The sequence below is a fragment of the Sarcophilus harrisii genome, chromosome 4 (assembly GCF_902635505.1).
Source record: "Sarcophilus harrisii chromosome 4, mSarHar1.11, whole genome shotgun sequence".
Taxonomy (NCBI): Eukaryota; Metazoa; Chordata; class Mammalia; order Dasyuromorphia; family Dasyuridae; genus Sarcophilus; species Sarcophilus harrisii.
Window position 1 is genome coordinate 121,768,187 of NC_045429.1, and position 17,707 is coordinate 121,785,893.

A 17,707-nucleotide genomic window follows, 5' to 3' on the forward strand; every position below is an offset into this window, starting at 1 on the left:
CCCAGCACAAGAGGCTTTTCACACCTTCCCTCAAATATTAACCCACTGCCCACCTAGATCGCAAGACTAGCAGTTACCCCTCAATGGAATGTGTGCTCCTCGAGGACAGGGATTGCTTCTTTTTTTTTCTTCTGTCTTTGTATCCCTACAAGTGCCCAGAATAGTTCCCATGCACTTAGTAGGCAATTAGTAAATGTTCACAAAGGAAATGACCAACAAAAGTAGATTTAAGCTTTTTAATATTTGTTTCTGCTAGCATTTTTAAAGTACCTGATTATTTGCAATTCTTTGAGCTGGGAATAATACCAAGACTGAAACAAAACAATTCCTACAGTAAAGGGATTTATATTCTACTTGGGGGCTCCATATGTAAAAGATAATTAAATACAAAATATACTTAAAATTAAGGGCAGCTAACTAGTTTAAATAGACTTCAGATACTTACTAGTTATGTGATCCTGGGTAAGTCACTTAATCCTATCTGTCTCTGTTTACAAACCCTGTTTGTAATATGAACTGGAGTTCTTGGCAAACCACTCCCAGTCTCTTTGCTAAGAAAATCTCAAATAGGGCCACGAAGAGTTCGACATAACAGAACAATATAGCTCAAAACTCCCCCTGAGATTTCTTTCTACTTCTCTTGTATGTAAATTGTTTGGATGTGAATTCCCCTCATTAGGTTGAGAGTTACTTTGAGAATAAGGCTTATTTTTGCCTTTCTTCGAATCCCCTGCACTTCGCCCAGTAAGGCACACACAGTAAACGCTTAATTAATGCATGCTGACTTGAAAAGCTCAAATGAGAGATTTCCTTTGTATTAAGCTGTTTCAGGTCTCCAGAGCTTCCAAATATTTGTATATATATTCGCATATGTATGTATGCAGGAGTATAGATGACTTATAGACCTCACAGAAAATATAAAGTCAATGCGAAGAGATGGGGTGAAGTACTGCAGTTTATAGGGCGTCGTATATTGCGAGCTGAGTAAATAAAAATGGCAAGTTCTGCTTATACAGAATTAGACCTACGAAGTGATAATAGCTCACATTTCTATAGTCTAAGGTTTGTGAATCCCTTTACACAGATGATCCAACTTAGTGGAGCAGTTCCCACAGTACCCCAAATGATGATGCGCTTTTCTCAGGGAATTGAGGTTTTCGGTATCCGCTACTGAGCACTTTCTACAGTTTAGCCCAGTAAAGGGAGCTGAACAATAGCCGCCCAGACCTCAATAGTTTTTAACTCCCTCAGTCCTCGCACATCCCCTCAGAAGCTCCAAAGAAGGAGTTCAACCAACCCCCAATCGGAGGAAGGAACGAGACCCCTCACGCTCCACCCGCCGGGGCCAATCGAGTGCGGTAGGATTGAGTCACTCTCCCTGGAATTACTATGAGTTCGACCCGCCTCTCCACGTGGTTCCATTGAGAAGGCAACAAAGCCCCATTCGCTGTGTGTTTACAACAATCAACCGGGGGGGGGGGGGGGGGGGGGGTGGAAGAGTCCTATCAACTGGGAGGAGGTAGGAAGGAGACGTTTAAGAGTTCACGTCTCCGAACCCAGCCAGCTTCTCTAGTCGCTTTCTTTGCCTACCCCTACCTGCGGGAACATTTAGGGAAGGACGGGCGTGACTCTGGAGTTGAGAGGTGAGGAGGCTTCTTGTTTTGAACTTCCATATGGAGAGCTGCTGCTCAGCCCCCGCCCCTCTCTCCTCCCTCCCCTCTCCTCTGGGAGGGCTGGATAACTTGCTCGCTTGAGAGATTGACTAACTCGTGAGCAGAGGTGGAGAAGCCCAGGTGAGTTTAAATTAGGAAAGGATTGCTTTGGGGTCGCGAACAGCTCAGGAGCTAATCCTGCTCGAATCTCAGCTGCGCTAGGGGTTCCTTCTGCTCTGGGGTCCCAGGTTCTTGAGCTAGAGCTGTAAGAGTCGAGCTGGAGTTCAAGCCTCTCGTTCCCGGGGGAGCTGCCAGGTGTAAGTATTAAAGAGCTAGCCGTAGCCACGAGTTGCGGGCCGGAGATGCCACAAGTTCTCTCTCCCAAGACATTTGTGGTATTGTGGCCGACGCCTCTCTCTCGCTGTCTCTGCCTCTCTCGCTGTGTGTGTGCCCGTCTCCTTGTGTCGGTGTGTCTCCGAGCACCCGGACGTCATCTCTGTGTGTGATTATTAGCGTTTGGGGGCTTGATTCTACTGCATTGGGTATCTATTTACCGAAGTCTCGATCTGACCGGAGAGGGCAGATTGTTGAAGGGTTTTCTCCAAAGCTCTCTCATCATCGGTGGAAGAGTTAGCTCCGAGAAGTCCTATCCCTTATGTGTTCTCTCCTGCTGGAACTTTATTATTTATAGCCAAGACATAGAACGTGAGGGATGAGGTTGCTGTACTTCCTTGGGGTCACTACGTTTCATCTCCCTGGGCGATATTTCTTAGGGTTTGGTGAGAGCCCCTCTCCACCCTTAGTGCAAACTTCCTAAATTTTTTTCTTTAGGAAGAACTATCTGCGCTTGATCTGCGTTGTGCAGATGATAGCAGATAGTTAACTGATGACTCAAATTGTGCTTGGATTGGAATTACAAGGGTTAGGAGACGTCTATCTTTAGTTTTTTGTTTTTGTTTTTTTTCGCAGATAATATCACTTCCCCGGCTCTTTTCAGGGATGTCTAGAAAAGTGGGTCCGGGAAGAGTGTTGGCCCTTAGAAAATTTTCGGAACTTAAAAAAAAAGAAAAGGTTAACCTCATCCGCAAGAAGGAAAACTCAATTTGCACTATTTGGAATTTACTTTTATCCATTCTAAATTTAGTGGTAGGTCGTTGTTGGTTGAAGAAAAGGGGAAATGTCATCGATCAGTTCTTTTCCCAACCATCTGAGTTTTTAACTGTCTTCGTCCTATCCCTTCTAGGCAATTCTTGTTGAACCTAAAATATGACCAAAAGACGGATCTTTAATAATACCTTCCCTACAAACTAAATGAACTCTGTTTGCCGACTTGGTGGATCTCTCAAATTTGTACACAGAGGTATAAGATGTATCCCGGTTAAAGATTTTTCTGAAATTGAGAGTGGGAAGAAACTTTGCTTTAAATGATTCTCCAGCTGTATAGTCTTTTAAGAATTCTTCCTTTCTTCCTTGAAAAATACTTAACTAAAAGGGAGGGAGGTTGAATTAGAGAAAAAGTGAGTTGGAGGAGGTTTTTTGTTTTTGATGAGTAAGCTTAATAGGTTCTACACTGAAGAATTAAATACTGATGTCTAGAAATAAAAAGGAAATTGACTGGAACCTAACCCTGCTCCTTCAGATTCTAGATTGGATGGGAGTCGGGACAGCCAGGAAAATTAAAAGCTTTTTTTAAAATAAAGAGATAGAAAGCTTTTGATGAATCATCCCACTTTGCAAATCACAAATTGTTTCTATTTAAATACAGTAAAAGTCAGGCAGAGGCCATTCTGTCTTTGCCTGTGCTTGTAGGTAGGTGATCTTGAGGTTTTGTTTGGGAGGTGGGTCTGTCACTGCTGTGTATACAGATAAGGAGACCTGCCTGTTTGTTGGGATAGATTTGGCTTGTTTCTTTTACTGGTGTGTTTTATATGTATCTCGCTTATCTTGGGAATGTTTCTTGAGTATTTTCTAAAGGCTGAGGCCATTTTTATGGAAGAGAGTGATAAGAGCTAATTTATGCCTCAACAAGTATTTTCATTTGATCCTTACAATTTTCTAAATAAGGAAGCTAGTGTCTGATTAAGTGATTTAATAGATCTGATCTGGGATTCAACCTACATATCTGGCTCAATTCCAGGGTTTCCCCCCCTCCACCATGCTATCTTTTAATAGCTAAGTGATTCACCTAGGGTCATGCTGCAAGCTAAGTGCATCATCCAGGGCTCTGGACAGAGTTCCCTGTGGTTTATGTTAGGATTTTTATCTGTCTTTCATTGGTGCTGTGGAGGACAGAGCTGGATTTGAAATTAGAGGACCTCAGTTCTAATGTTGACTCTACTAGCTCCTTCTACAATCGCCAGCAATCAGTCTGCAAGAATTTATTGTTTACTGATTGCTAAATATTGGGATTACAAAGAAAGGCAAAAATAATCCCTGTCCTCAAAAAAACTTGTATTCTAATAGAGGAGACAGCATTGCTAACATACATTCAGAGTATATGGAAGGTAACTTTAGAGTGGAAGGCTAGGAAAAGCCTCTTATGGAAAGATTCAAAGGGATGGAAGTGATGAAGGGAGGTATTCCAGATATGGCAGACAGAAGGTTCATCTTATCCACCAAATAGCACATAGACCAGTCTGGCTGGATATCAAATGTAAGAAGATGAAAAGATAGGAAGAGAGCTTTAAATGCTAACGTCCTGGAGTGTCAGGAGAAACTTATATGAAGACTATTCATAAAACTATTATAGTAGTGCAAGTGAGATGAGAACCTCATTTAGGGTGGAGGCTCTTTGAAGGGAGAAAGGGGGGCATCCACACAGATGACATGAAAATAGAAACAAGATTTGGCAAGTGATTTGGTGCATCTGATGAGTGAGAACAAGGAGTAGTTTCTGGGCTTCACTCTATTCATTTGTAAACTGACCCTTCAAGTTCTTAAGAGGCCCCTTGATTTGCTCTGATCTCACCATTGGGTATATGGAACTTCAGAGCTGAAAGAGAAAGGGGAAAAAACGGGAAAAGAAAATTCCCCCACCCCATACGTCTCGGTTCCTGGCATGACTTAGCTTTAAGAATGTTGAAGGAGTGAAGTGAATGGAAAGGTTGTGTGACTCACTGAATTTCTGAGGCTCAGAGGCAGCCCAACAGTGTGATGTTGAAACTTGTCTAGTCAGTCCTGAGACACAGCTAGTTTAGGGACATAGGGAGCCTCAGAAATTCCCAACTCCCCAGATCTTTTGAAAAATTTCATTTTTACTCAGAAATTAAATCTTATTGCTTACTCTCCCTCACCCTATATATCTAGTTAATTGCTGACTCTTATCCGAAGTCTCTGCAAAAACTCTGGCATCTGTCCCCTCCTCTCCACTTCCACAGAGCCCTCCCTAGTCTCAGGCCTCACCTCTCTACTGGACTAATAGTAGTTGCCTCCTATTTGTTCTTCCTGCCTCGGATTTCTGCTTCTTACAACCAATCAATCCACACTATTACCAAAGTGGTTTTCTTAAAGCACCCACTGGCAACCACCCTCATCATACTACTGGTTCTCTCTAATGCCTCAAAGCTTAAATATAAATTTTGTTTGACCTTTAAAGGCCTTCACAACATTTCTATTTTCTCACCATTGTAATCTTCCCACATTTCCCACAGCATTTCAGTCACCTGGACATTTATGTTTGCCTACCTTCCAAGCTTGGAATAGATTTCCTCCTCACTTCTTCCTCTGAGAACTTCTGCTTTCCTTCAGGACTGTTCAAGCACCATAGTCTTCTCAAGTTTTTTCTGGTCTCCCAAGCTGCTGTCTTGTCTTTATTTTATTAATAGTAATAATAATTATAGCTAGCATTCATCTAGCAGTTTAAAATTTATAATTCAGTTTACTTATGTTAACTTATCTCCATTTTAATGTTCAGAAAACTAACGCTGAGAAAGACTGACTTTCTCAAATGTCTGGGGCAGCATTTGAACTCGGGTTTTTCTAACTCCAAACCTGTGCTCTATTCACTGTACCACTCAGCTGCCTAGGTGGTATGTTTTGTACATATTTTGTATATATTCACATCCCTCATTAGAAAACGATGTTTCTGAGGAAAAGGAGTGTTTCCTTTTTCCCCTTTCATCCTCAGCAAAAAGCTCTTACTTCACAATAAGCCTGTGAAGTAGGTAATTTGATTATGATTATTCCCATTTTTATAAGTGAAAAAACTGAGGCTCAGTGAAAGTATGGTTTCCCTATGGACACTCAGCTACTAAGAGTCAGAGGATTTGGGGGCCATCTGATTCAAAGGTTTCAGCTATATAAATGGAGGCAATTGGCAGAATCATCTCCACAGAGAATTGGTAGCCTCATGGTTCCACAGAGGTTAAGGCACTTAACCATTCTCTATCTCCTTCTTAAAAAAACAAAATAAAACCAAACACAACAAATAGCTGTCAGCCAACCTTGCTCTGCACTGCTACAGATAGGGACCATAGTAAGACTGACCCAAGTTCTCCTCAGTTCACTGGATCACAGAAGTTGGATCAGGCCTGGAAGAACGCACAAACCCTTGCCTAAGGTGGCTTACTGAGTCAGTGACAGTAATTAGAGATCAGCCTTGAATTGCTAAAGTTGCTTTATAGCATAACCCTTTGAGTCATGCTATACTTTCCGATGGCATATTATTACTGGCTCCTATTTGTTGTAGTGATTTACGGTGGCAGAACACTTAATAAATAATCCATCTTCTTCTTTGGTCCTGACATAACCCTATCTCTCACACTTGATCATCTGTCAAATCTTTTTTGACTTCTTCAGTGGTCCTCTTTTTCTATTAGATAACTGAGCATTTATTTTGAAATTTCCAAATTTATCAGACTTTTCCATTCAAATGTAACCACTTGCTGTTCTATTTTCATGTTTCATTCAATTTCTTATGCCTAGAATATCCTCTTAATCCATGTGCACCCAGTGAAATCTTTTGAATCCTCTGTTTTGAAATATTAGTTAAAATATTTATGGGTCTACTCGTCACCTTACTTGATGATCATCCTGCCATCTTTCTCAAAAAAAAAAAAAATCTTGATTTGTATCTCTTTTCCATCTACAGGTGTCAAAAGTCCCTGACTAGGTTTTTATTTAATCCACAGAGGCAAGGGCCACAAGACTTACTAGCTATACTTGTCCTAGGCAAGTCACTTAACCCTGTTTGCCTCAGTTTCTTCATCTGTCAGATGAGCTGGAGAAGGAAATGACAAATCACTCTAGGATCTTTGTGGAGAAAACTCCAAATGGGGTCACACAGAATTAGACTGGACTAAACTGTAACATCAGATCATTTTCCCTGCGTCAACAAGTTAATAAGTTTCTTGAATTGTTTTTGGCAACTGATAGATACACAGTCTTTTGGCTTTTTTTCCCCTCAAAATGTTATGCCTTTTTGTTTTTCTATCATCTTCATTATTCTGAATATTATCTCTCCTCACCACTTCCCACAAGCCAGCCTTTGTAATTATGACAGTTTGTTGTTGTTGTTTTTAAGGGGAAAAAAGCAGTTCCACATAACCAGCACTTTAATCGTGTGTAGTAGTATGGGCAGTGTTCCATGCTCCAAATCTTCCCCACCTTTGCAAAAATGGGATGAGAGATACTTTCCCCACCTCTTTTCCTGTTAAGAATAGAAAGAGTGATAAGGTCTAGTCTGTCTCTAATTCTATGTTGTGATGAGGCAGCGCGAATTTAAATTTAAATTCCTGGTCATTGTAAAAATACCCTGCAGAACCCAGGACTTCAAGATGCCACATCCAGGGCTATTATTACTACGCCACATGCTGCTCCATTAAAGATTCTGTAACAAAACTATCCCCGTCAGCCGAGAAGCTTCATGAGATGCTCGGAGTCATCTTTTATACTGACTGGTTGCTATTAAAAATGATCAGGAGTCACATTAAAATCCAATGGAAAACTAAGGAATGTGATATGTAATGCTGATTCTTTTGATTTTTTTTCCCTAGTAAAAGAGTAATAGAAAAAGCAGTTGGAGTTAGAGGACCCAAGTTTTAAATTCTGGTCCTTTTTGAGGTCTTGAGCATTGGTATAACCTCTGGGCCTCAGTTTCTTTACTTGAAAAATAAGAGTTGGATTAAACGACTGCTAAAATCCCTTTCCAGTTCTGAATGTAATATAATCCTAAAAATCATAAAATCCTATCATTTGAGAGCAGCAGGGATGGCACCTTTTTGTCTAGGGCTTTCCTTTACTCCTTTTTTCTTTTCCCCAAATCCCATATTTACTCTGGGTTCAAGACCTAATTGCCTGTGACTCACTTTGATTATGTCTGGCGACTTAAATTCCTAGTTGATTACTCTGGCCCTCATCTCTAGTTAGCAGTGGCCTTTATTTCTTTTCTCAAGTCTCTTGGTCCCTCCCTTGGTGGCCCCAGCCTGACCTTCCCCACTCCCCCATCCCACCAAAATGGCTCCTTCCCAATGGAGTTGAGTCCCAGATCTGTGACAGCTGCTCAGTTTTCAGTGCTAGCACAGTGCCTGGCAATAGTAGTCATGTAATGAATGAGAACTAAATTCTGATGATAGGGCCAGTTTCAACCAGTATCATAAAAGAATTTCTTAGGTAGAAAGTGATTTTTTTCCCCCCATGATTCTTGTCTTCAGTATTAGATCCCTTGTTACCCAGAGTTTTTGGTTTTCCTACTTCTAATTTAAGAAGCTTTTGGTTACTGGTCTCATGGAGCCTATTTTAAGAGAATGCTCTGAGAACTAATCCCTTTTTTATCCACTGAACATGCTGGATGAAGGAGGACAGGTCCATGCAAGGATTCATTGAAGAAACTGGAACTATGTCATTTAGCCTGGAGCAGAAAAGACTGGTGGGAGTGGAGGAGGAGCAGGGGAAGGATAGATTGACAGCTTTTTCAAGTATTTTAAAGACTGTCATGTTTTACCCATGGGTGAAACAACAGAAAGGCAGATAGAGGTTCAGTCAATGGGAAAAACAAAACAAAACAAAAAACCCCACTTCCCTAAGAATTAGATGGAATGTTTTATCTTGGAAGCTAGGGAGTTCACATCAGGGGATGTCTCAGGCTGAAGCTGAATGACCATTTCTCAAGGCTCTTGTACAAGCTTCTGGTTAGGAGGTCCTTCCCACTTGGAGATATTCTGATTGCATGAATTATTTGGACTCTTGCCCAAAATTTTCTATTGGTTATTTAAAAAAAAAAAAAAGATAAGGTCTGTCTGTTTCTCCCTGGGCTTATAAATAGAAGGAATAATTAATAAATGTTTATGGTTCCATTCAACTATCTTTTTTAATTTAAATTTTCATCATTATTAATCTAACAGGCATCAAGAAAAAAACCTCTTTTCCACATTCCAAAAGTAAAAAGAGCATTTTATATGAAACTGTTGGTCTTAATTATGGTCTGTCACAGCTTTTAACCAACATTGCATTTGTACTGTGTTCCCTTTTGAATTTTCTATTGTGTCTTGAGTATTCTTTTAATATCTCATTGACATTTTTTGATCACTTTCATTAGCCCCGTTATATCCCCAAATAAAAGTCCTCCCTTGTAGCAAATAAGTATTTAAATAATTTTTATGATAATAAATAGTGCATTTTACTAAGGTTCTTACTACTGAATTAAATGGAAAGTTAAGCATTTACTATCTGTTGGGCACTGAACTGAGTGCTTTGACTTCATTCTTCACAATTCAGAAACCTTTCAATTTTAACTGTTAAACTTGAAGAAAGGGAAACTGAGATGTCTGGGGGGAAATTAGGTCTCAGAAGTTTAAGAAGATGGACTCTCTGAACTATTCATTCCTAGCTTCTCTCCAGGACACTTCCAGTCTCACATCTTCAACTGTCTATTGGACATCTCAAACTAGGTATCCCATAGAAATATTAAAGTCATCATGTCCAAAACATGAATTCATTATTTTTCATTACATACATTAATTACATAATACATACATAAATACATAATAATGTAATAATACACATTACATACCCAAACCCTTTCCCTCTTCCTCACTTTCCTATTGTTATTAATGGCACTTGCATCCTCCCCTCTTTAAGGCAGCTAAGTGGCATAGTGGGTAGAGTGCAGGGCTGGAAGTCAAGAAAACTCAGTCTCCCTGAGTTCAAATACTCACATACTTCCTGGCTATATGACTTCACTTAACTTTCTTTAACCTCAGTTTCCTCACCTATCAAATGAGCTGGACAAAGAAATGGCAAACCACTCCATTATCTTTGCTAAGAAAAGTACAAATAGGGTCATGAGGAGTTGGACATGGCTGAACAATAAATATCCATCACCCAGGCTTACAACCTAATTATCATCTTCAACTCCTTATTCTCTCTTACCAGTTTATAGAATTTAATATCAAGTCCTGTAGTTTTTATCTCTCAGACACCCCTTCCACTCCTCTGATACTATCACCACCTGGCCCAGGTTCTCATTACCTATCCTGGCACTATAACTCCCTCACTTGTTTCCTCTCTTCATTTCATTATCAGTCACTTGTCAAATTGATCTTCCTAACACAAATCTGACCATATCACTTCCCAATTTAGTCACATGCAGAGGCTCCTTATTGTTTCTAGGATAAAATATAAAATTCTGTTTTTAAAGCTTTTCAAAACCTTTTTAACACACACCTACTTTGTACCTTTCCTTTGTCACTCACAATACTCCTTTCCGGCCCCCACTCTGTGATCCTTTGAGTTTGAACTTGCTGTTCCTCCATTGTCTTCAGACTTGCACTCCTGCTGTCCCCCAAGCCTGAAATTCTCTCCTCATCTCAAACTATTGATTTTCCTGATTTCTTTTAAGTCTTTTCTAAAGAGAAAGAAATCTTGATTGATTTTTTTTCCTTATTGCCTATTACACCTTCTTTCTGAGATTAATTCACTTACACTGGATTTATCTTGATTTTACATTGTTTACATGTTGTCTCCTCTGTTGGACTGTGAGCTCCCTGAGAAATAAGGATTATCTTTTGCCATTGTTAATGTCTTCAAGGTTTAGCACAGTGCCTAGCACTAGTTGATGTTTATTGATGCTTGTTGAATGACTGACTGGTAAAATGGAGCCTTACTACATTAAGGGAGTTTTCTTATCTAATCTCAGCTGAACCTCATTTTTGGTTTGCTAGCTAGTTCTTCAGGGTGAAGGTTGGCAGCTAGAGTCTAGGAAAACTAAACCATTGGGAAACCCTCAAGTAAATTGCATCTGATTTAATTTTTTTTAATTCTGAAATCTATTACATTGTTTGCTTTTCTATTAATGTAATAAATTCAATATATTACCATCAAAGTTTTCTGGCTTGGTTTCCTTTTGCTCCCTTTTGGGCATGTTGAAAAATGTTTTCAATGAACTTCTCTTTTTTCTTATTCTCTCACTTTCACCCTTCCTCCTTTTCTTTTTCTCTCCTTTCTCTGCTTTCTCTTTCTTTCCTTTCCTGTACTGTTCTGTCCTTTCCTTTCTTCTCTTTACTCCTCTCCTTTCCTCTTTCTCTCCTCTCCTTCCCTTTTGTCTTTTCTCTTTCCTCTTGTCTTCTCTCTTCTCTTGCTTCCCTCCTCCTCCCTTTTCTCTCCTCCCTTTCTTTGTCTCTTCTCTCCTCCCTCCCACCCCACCCCCCACCCTGTCTCTCTTTCTTTCTATTTTGATAATCCTGTATCTTTCTCTCCCCTTCATTTCACTCCCTTAAGTTGAAAGGTGAAAAAGAACCCAACCTTATAGCAAATAATACAGCTTCAAGGACAATGAATCCCAATATTGATTATGTCCACAAATGTATGTCTCATCTATACCTTGAGTTCAAAACTTCTTTTGTGAAGTGAGTAGTCTGTTTTCTTTGGAATTGTGGTTTGTCGTGGAATTGAGAAGAGTTCCTAAATTTTCCTCAGTTTTTTTTTTTTTTTTTTTTTTTTTTTTTTTTTTAGTGTTACTATTTGTGTCACTGTTGCAGTCTGGTTGATACATTCTTTTGGTCTTTCTCAGTTCACAGACACTGTGGCATATTAAAGTATTTTGGCAGTGGGTAAAAAACTGATTTCAGTTCATCTCTTGACAGTGGTAGCCTTGTCAATACAGCTAGATTTTGGCTTTATGCCTAGTATTTTATTCAATATGTCAAGAAGCTCTTGAGTTCAGATCCTACCCCAGACACTTGCTGTGTGACCCTGGACAAGTCATTTAACCTGATTTCCCTCAGTTCTTCTTTATTAAATGGGGACACACTGGAGAAGAAAATGGCAAACTATTCCAGTAACTTTGCTAAAAACAACAACAACCTATCCATGGGGTCACAGAGACAGACACTGAAAAACTTTGGGAGCCTGTACAAGTCATCCAATTTGGCTGAGCCTGTTTCTACAACTGTAACATAGGCAGGATACTTGTAGTATCTATGGCACCAAATTGTTTCCAAGATCAAATGAGATGCATTTGTTAAACTTTTGGGATTTTCAGGGACTAGGGATTAAAAAGGCAAAAAAAAAATCCCAATAACCTTTTCTGGCAGAACCTTGAAGAAGGCTAAGGATGCTATGAAGCAGAGATAAAGAGGGAATTAACTGGGCATGGTGGGAAAGTCTTGGCAGAGATAGAATGAATGCTGTGTAAAGATTGTGTGTGTGTGTGTACCCATCTATATCTATGTCAATCTATATGATTTGCACATGTTTCCCTCATTAGAAAATGTTTGTTCTCAAGAACAAAGATTGTTGTTGCCTTTACTTTCTGTCTCTAACACAGAGTATAGTATTTGGAACACAGCACTCAAAAAAGATTGTTGATGAGGTAATATGTGTAATTCTGGAAAAGGTAACTGAAATCATATTATATGAGGAAGAGTAGACCAGGAAGTTCTTGTGCAATTGATTGATATGGATAGGATTTTGAGTATGGCAGATGTGTGAGGAGTGGGGTGAAGAGTTGAGAGATTCCAGGCCAGAGAGACTATTACTATTGTTATTTATAATTACTATTTATTTGAGGTGATTAAAAACAAATTATGGGGTGACCCACTTAAAGCATTTGGAAACATGATCTATTCTAGTATTGTTTTTGAATGAATAATGATCTATACAAGTACACCATCATAGAGTCAATTCTATCATGTACAAAGAACTATGGAAATGTGATGTATTTTTGACTAGGTGCTAGAGATTTCTAAAATGGTGCTAGTTTATTCTTACTTGTATAACTGGACACCACCTATATTCCTTTTGGGGTCTGAGAGGTCCTATAAGCTTGCCGTTTCTTAAGTTAGTTTAAACAAGTTTTGCTATGTGACCTTTAATCTCTTTGGGCCTCAGTTTCCTTATCTGTAAAGGGATCAGACTAGACTAAAGGTCCTGTGTTCTAGAAGATAGGCAAAATGTTTTTAATGGATGTTTATAGTTGAGTTCAAACAGTTCAATTACTATGGAGAAGGGGTGGCAGCAGCATCATTCAAGCTCCATGGCCCTCAGTAGTATTCTGTAATTGTTGGGACCTTATTTTAACAAAAGGAATATAGGAAAAACATAAACATATTTATGAAACCTGACTCAGAAAAGTTTGATAAGGGTTGAGTAAGCATGACTAAAATCTTGATCTAATAATGTAGCTACCTGGAGAAACGGGAGTCTTTGTAAGATTTGTAGGCTGCTTTGGTGACCCTTCTTTAATAAATAGCCTTTTCTTTAAAAAAAAAAAAAAGTTTAATGGTATTTTCATAATGTGACAAAACAAATATGCAACTTGAGGTGAGCTTAGTAAATGTTAACTTTTTGCATCATCAATCTACAAGTCATTTAATCTTAGAATCTTTTCCTCTAAAACCACTCAATCTCTTTGACAAGGGTTCTTATTTAACCTTTTTTGAGACCTTTTCATGATGAAACTTGTGACCCCTTTACAGGATAATGTTTTTAAATTATAAAATAAAATACATAGAATTACAAAGGAAACAGTACATTGAAATGCTATTATCAAGATATTAAAAACAAAACAACCAAACATATTTAGGAATCTCAAAAACTCCTGCTATATCATGACACGGGCCCTTTGACAATTCGGTCCTATTCCAATCCCACCACTTCAAAGAGATTTCCCTCTGATCCCATACCCTAATCCAGCTTTCTCTCAGACCTCCTTGAAAAGGTCTCTGGGGACCCTGAAAACTCTTTGAACGGCACTGCCCTCTTCTCTTCAGGGCACTGGGGGGAAAGGCTTCTCTTTGGATCAGTCAAGGATTCCTGGCCCTTGTCCTTGCCCATCCTGAGCTGCTCTGAGAAAAGGGGACAGGATATTGTTTTGGAATTGATAGAGAAAGCTTGATAAGGTTTCTCTTTCAGATTAGTTCAGATTAGGATACTTTAAAATGCTTTCTAAATATTTCTAAAAAGAGGGGATGGGCTGGGGAGAGGAGGAAAGCTGCTTTCACAATGTGATAAGCAACTTAAGTCTTTGTTCATAGTCATCCTGGAATTTCAAAAACTGAGCTACACTGATATTATCTGGTATTTAAAAATTAATGTACTTTGTGGCTGTAGGGAGGATGAAGAGAATATATCAGCCCTCAGTGAAATTTGTAAAATAGACTCTCCCTTTCACTACTTTGAACATTTTTCTTACAAAACTCATCTGTCTTGAATTCCATTTATAGGATGCCTAGTTTAACTAATCAGGCAAATTTGAGATCTGCTAAACTTTTCTTTGAAGAATGAGTAATGTTAGAATTTCAAATATAGGTCATGCCCACTAAGTGAGCTTTTAAAAAATTCTTTTCAATCAACACGTATTTGTGTTCCCTTTCCAAACTCTACCTTTAGGAAAAGAAAAATAAAAGCTCTTGTAACATAGAAATTTCCATAGTGACAATGTCCAGAAATATCTGACTTCCTAATATTAATGAGTAGCATGGGTCATCCATTATTGGTTATTGTATTCATCAGAGTTCTTAAATCTTTCAGATTTGTTTGTCTTTACAGTGTTGCAGTTATAGTATTGGTTGTTCTCTTGGGTCTACTAAATTTCACTTTGTAAAAGTTTGTACAAGTCTCAGATTTTTCTGAAACCTCTCCTTCCATTGCAGCATTACACTATTATCTATATATCGTAATTTGTTCAGCAATTTGAATTAACTTTCTGTGAGATAAGAATCTTTCTTGCTATTCCTCAAATTACATAGACCCATCCTCAAGAAAGATGTTCAAAATTTATCCAAAAATTCTGTAATGATGAGCCATTCCATAATAGTTCATACAAAGCCAGTGCACTATTGCAGGGTGAAGAATGACTGGAATTAGAATGGTTAGATATTGATCCCAAAACTTATTTTTTGGTCAGTGAGTACAGTTCATGGGGAAGTTCTGATTTTACTTTATATGATGGATGGTTTGGTTATTAAAATCTATGATGACCTTTTCAAGAATAAAATTGTAGCTGTACTCTTCATCATTCAGCCACCGTATTACTTAGAAGCTTGCCTTTGGATTTCTTATTTGTTTCGAACCTTTTAGCTTTGCTGAACCTCCTCTAGAGTTTTTCTGGTTTTCTTGGGTATGGTAGTGGAAAAAGGAACTCTGAAGAGATAGATCCAGTCTGAAATTAGAGTAAATCTGAATTGGGGCCTGAATTGTCACAGGATCCTGGGCATAGAGGGAAAAGGGGAAAGGTGTGGAACTCTCTCGAAAACTACATATGGTCAACCCCTTTAATTTGCAATTGAGACTGAGACTCAGCAAATTTAAGGGATTTACTTTTCCATGGTCACATTTCAAGAAATGAGATTTGAACTCGGGACTGCTGATTATGGAGCCGAGTTTGATTGATTATTATACTGGATTTTAATCTCAGTTGAGTAATTAGGCTCCAGCTTTCTAATAATTTTCCTCCTGTAAAATTCTAATTAAGTTTAATTATATTAAATATCTTTTCTAGTTATAAATTATTTCATTAAAATGTTTTTTATGTTCAAAATTTGTAAAATTAAAGAATCTTAATATGAAGTTTTGCAAATTACCTCAGGTATTGAGCTCTCCTCATCCTAGATTTGTTAACTATAAAATTAAAATCTATACTATATATAGATTAACTATAAAATAAAATCTCTCACTCTCTCTCTTTTTTTTCCCATGGTGAAGCAATTGGGGTTAAATGGCCTGCCCAAGGTCACACAGCTAGGAAGTGTGAAGTGTCTGAGGTCAAATTTGAACTCCGGTCCTCCTGATTTCAGGGCTGGTACTCTATCCACTCAGCCACCTAGCTGTACCCTCCTTCCCCTCCCCCCCACTTTTATCAGAATAACAAGAATAATCACAGTTCCTTGTTGTGTACATGTGCTTTTCTGAGTTAGATATTAGATTGTCCACCCTTTGGATGGCTTTAAATTTTGCTAGTCTTTTCAAAGACTCACTTTTTTGCTGCCTTTACTTGCTTGAGGTAAAACAAAGCAAATTGACCCAGCTATCGTCATGGGGCTGCTGTGCCCCATGTGGTGTGTGGGTGAGAAGGAACCAAGAAAATAATGGCTTAGTTTGCTCAAAACCTGACAAAGCTAGCAAGCTCTTAAGGATCTGACCCCAGGTTCTAGATGGTGAACATGCGTCTGAGACTCTTTCTGAAGAATCTCCTTTCTCCATTGTTGAGAGGTCATTAGGGAAAGAAGTGGTCCCTTTTTAGTAATGAAATGACAAAGAAAATAGTGAGAAGTGACTAATTCCAGTCAGTTCCAGGTTCAATTCCAGGAGAACTGTCAATTGAGTAATTACTGTCAAATATATTAAAGTTACTTAATACTATGCTGGAACAACTGAATAATTCTTTACAATTTCAAGATACTTGGAGAAAAGAACTACTTGTGTGTCTTCCTAAAGACTTAACAGTAACAATGGGAACTTTTTTTAAAGAGGGGAAGAAGTTCTGCTAACATAATTATCTTGTTTTTTGTTATAGGTTTTCCTATTTTTTTTTTTTTTTTTGAAATGACGTATCAAAATAGATGCCATTCAATAGGGAAATGGCTAAATTAATCATGATTCATGGATATAATGAAATATTAGTACACTGATAAATGAAGGCTATTTAGAAAAATATGGGAAAGAATACTTGGGAGCTGTGTTAATCAAAGTAAGCAGAACCAAGATTTATATAAGAGATGAGAAAATGGGTTTGAATGCTATGCTATCTTATTATGTTGCCATGTTTTCCCCCTCTCATTCTTTGTTATGAAGAAAGGCTTCCTGTTGGGGAAGAGAAGCAATAGTCTCGATGAAATTTTTCCATATAAAATCTTACTCTGAAAGACTAGGCTCAATACAAGGATATAGATTATGAAAGCTTTGAACAAGTAAAAACCAAGATTATTCCCAGGAAACCCGGGTCATCTTTTAAAGGATAAATAAATGTATTCCCTCCAAAAGGATCCTTGTCATAGACTATTATGACATTTCCGTTTGGTTTTGGCAATGCCAGTGTAAACAAGGATTTGAACCACTCCAGAGAACAGAAACTTCTCTGTTTTGATTGCTTGATTTGGCTGAGGTAAGAGATGGTATTGGAGAGTTCTGGGGAAACTACTTATAACATTTCCTTGCACTTTTAAAAAAAAATATTTTTGTAATTAAAAATATATTTTTTTAAATTTGCCCCCCCATTCAATTATGGTCTTAAGAGTTCCTTCTGTGTTATGTATGTCCCACTTTTTCTACAAGGTTATAAGATGCATGAGAAAAAGTGTACTGCATTTAATTCCTTTTTTTGCCACCTGACACAGACCTCTTTTCACACATATTAGATATTAATAATTTTTTTCCTTATATTGCTATGTGCTACAGTAATGTTTCTCCCTAATTTACATGGTATACTCCTGAATTCTCAAGATGTTTTTCAGCCCTCACTCTATATTCACACATATGGTTATTAGAGCAAAAGTTGTGAACCATATATTCTTAGGAGTGGCTTTAATTGACTAGTGTCAACTATGTGGAGAGGGGAGAGGGGAATGGGAAGTGGGTAGACTCGATATTAACTCCATTTTAGTCACCTACCTTGATTATGT

At 38.3% G+C, this 17,707-nt stretch overlaps 1 protein-coding gene across 3 annotated transcripts in view; it reads left to right on the forward strand.

Moving 5' to 3' along the window:
- The first annotated feature begins 1,495 nt into the window (after positions 1 to 1,495).
- Positions 1,496 to 17,707, forward strand: part of FRMD1 (FERM domain containing 1) — an 84,727-nt gene continuing 68,515 nt past the window's right edge. Inside the window, exon 1 of one of the 3 annotated variants that reach the window (XM_023503330.2) lies at positions 1,496 to 1,643. The gene's annotated coding sequence lies outside the window, so the exon portion shown is untranslated. The other 2 variants (XM_023503331.2, XM_031937467.1) reach the window with 2 other exon arrangements.